This window comes from Silurus aristotelis (genome assembly GCF_946808225.1).
Source record: "Silurus aristotelis genome assembly, chromosome: 28".
NCBI lineage: Eukaryota > Metazoa > Chordata > Actinopteri > Siluriformes > Siluridae > Silurus > Silurus aristotelis.
The window spans coordinates 5,353,470-5,356,839 of NC_139601.1; positions in this window are offsets into that span (position 1 = coordinate 5,353,470).

Genomic DNA, 3,370 nt, shown 5'->3' on the forward strand with positions numbered 1-3,370 from the left:
ATTTTAGAGTAGTCAATGTGCAGCTTGTAAAGCAATATATATGTAAATATGATTTACTGTCCTCTAAAAATAACTCAACAATCAGCCATTATTGTCAAATTATTGATTTGACAATTCGAATTCATAGATGCCCAAGGCTATAAGAAGATCAGTAACACTCTAAAACCGACTTACAGTACAGTGTCATATAAAGGATTTCCAAGACGCGTTCCACTCAGAACGGTCTCGCAAATGTTAATTAGTTTAGTTTTTTCGTTTTACAAAACAGAAGCGCTGCCAACATTGCTTTAGACATTGCAGAAGCGGAAGGTCCACTTGTCAGCGCTCAGACCATACGCCGCACACTGCAACAAGTCGGTTTGCATGGCAATCTAGGGTCCCTAAAAGGGAGCCACTTCTAAAGCTGTCTCACAAGGAAGACAGCAAGCAGTTTGCTTAAGACAACCCTGTCGGAAACCATGAATTACTGGAACCATGTCCTTTACTGGGGCGCTGTGGTTCATTGAGGAAAAGATGGATTCCAACATGTACTGTGACATTCTGAAGCAGAACATTATGCCCTCCCTTCAGAAACTGGGCCAAACTACAGTTTTTTTTTACATAATAACAATCCCAAACACACTGCAAAGATGACAGCTGCCTTGCTGAAAGTGAAGGTGATGGAGTGGCCAATAAACCCTAATGAGCACCTGAACACTAATAAGTGTGGGATCCTCAAGCGGAAAGTGGAGAACCGCCATGCATCTAACATCCAGCACCTCCGTGATGTCATTATGGAGGAGTAGATGAGGATCCCAGCAACAACCTGTGCAGCTTTGGTGAATTCCATGCCCAAAAGGATTAAGCCAGTGCTAGATAACAATGGTGCTCACACAAATTATTGACACTTTGGACACAGTTTTGACGTTTTTCTTAGGGTGTACTCCTTTTAGTTGCCAGCTATTTTGACAATAATGGCTGTACGTTGAGTTACTGTCTTACAGGACAGTAAATATATACTGCTATACAAGCTGCTCATTGACTACTTTAAAATATATCCAAGTCTCATTTCTTTAGTGTTGTCCCTTGAGAATATATACTACAATGTTGGCTGAAATTTAAGGGGTGTACTGACTTTTGTGAGATACTGTGTGTGTGTGTGTGTGTGTGTGTGTGTGTGTGTGTGTGTGTGTGTGTGTGTGTGTGTGTGTGTGTGTGTGATAAATCTATACATTATTAGGATTTATTACATAGCTTAATCTAAACAAATATAATTAGAGCCACTGATAGATTTAGGATCTGTTGGAGACTAGGTGTTCATCAGGACCAGGATACTGTGGGACAAAACCAGAAAAGGTTGCCCTAGCTGGAAATAGAAATGTTTTTACACCATTTCTTTATATTTTTGGTCAATAGAATTGTTTAAAAAATGTAGCAGTAAGCTAGAATCAAAAATAAAATAAAAATGCAAATGTCTGGTTTGGGCCATGGCCCCTTTGGGTATAATTCCACATACAGATACACTAAACAATAAATCCTGTATATTGACATTATAGTTCATAAAAATGACTAAGTAAGGACTAATTATAAAATAACAATAAGTAAAGGGTCAAATATAAAGTGTACTTCCTGCTAAATAACTTGCCTGTTTGAACATGCTCAATAGACTATCTATCTATCTATCTATCTATCTATCTATCTATCTATCTATCTATCTATCTATCTATCTATCTATCTATCTATCTATCTATATATCTATCTATCTATCTATCTATCTATCTATCATGCTTGTGCTTTCTCTCCCTCACGCCCCCACTCCACCCTTATAAGTGTTATTACAGAGAGAGAGAGATGCCTTGACGCCCTAGCAGGTGCAAGACTGAGTCATCCTCCCTATTTTACACACCGCCTGTGTGTATGTGTGTGCGCGTGTTGACTCATTGTGGCTGCTGAAGGCATTCTCTGTGACGTTTCACCACAGCCGAAATCACAGGTACATGGTGTAATTGACCACTCAGCCATTCCTCCATCTTCTCACTGACCCAGCTGTCTTGAGTGTTTACCGTTATACTCTCACACAGACGCATACACACACACAAAACAAACAGCATGACTCTTGAGTTTCCAGGATTACATTCTCCACCGAGTGAGTAATTGTGTGTGTGTGTGTGTGTGTGTGTGTGTGTGTGTGTGTGTGTGTGTGTGTGTATATGTGGGGTGACTCTGATGCCGCACACAGCTGTCTGTAGCCTCTGGAGACGATCAGGCTGGGTGTCAGTGTTAACACTCTCCAGTCACACTTCAGACTAATACAGGCCATGTAGTATTTAATATAACGTACGTTTCTATTATATATTATTTAATTATTGTAGAAAAGTATTGATTTCAAAATCAGCATCTTTTTGTCAGAAAGGTAAAAACTTTCAAACTCCTGACTGAATTATCAAGGGAAAATAAATGTAAAGCTACATGCAGATTGACAGGTTTCTCTCAGAAATGTCACAAAAAACAGTATTGTTGTGTTCATGTGGTTAATAGGTGTTTGAGTTACTTTGTTAATTGATTATTTGTCATCTTTTCGGCCAGCTTACAAAGCTATGGATGTTTGCAAGCTGACAAAGCTACAAGTCACAAGCACTAATCAGGAAATCGAGGGTAAAACAGAAGAAGGTAACCTAACCCTAGAATGAGTTAGACTACTCAAATGCATTTACCATTAACCTAGCGTATACTGTGCTTTATTCTAATTTTTCAAAAGAATTTTCAAGTTTGATACATTTCTCGTGCTCTCCTTTGCCCTGTATCAAAGCTTTCCAGACACAAGCAGAACCATATGTCCTTAAACCAATAATTCTGCAGTAACTGCGTCTCTATTCATTCGGACAATGTGTTACAGACAGACGAGTGGAAAATAGTCATATTCAGTGCTCATATTCATCTTGTTTTACACACACACTTTACAGGCACTCGCACAATACACACATGTATAGACCCCGGGTCTCCACATCTGTCACCAGTTAAACCCACCCTCTGACGCCATGCGCATGATGAATTCGTCTTCAACCCAAAGTGTACATTTAATGGTCCTGTAATAGAAAGAGTCATTGCGGAATATAATTTGCCCTGTGATTAACAATAAATATTGTCCCCAGTCTGTGCCTATATTTAACCAACTTATTTTGGAAAGAGAAATGATGTGCCATATCTCATAAAGGCATCGAAGCGCCTTAACAGATGGTAGATCTTTAGAAACAAACAACATAATAAAAGCAGGAATGAGAGAGAACGGGAGGGAAAAAGCAGTTGAATGAGAAGGGGTGAATGAATGACCAAAAGTGATGGAGAGAGAAACAAGAGCTTGTCTTTCTGTATGGCCCTCTGATGTAGAGGC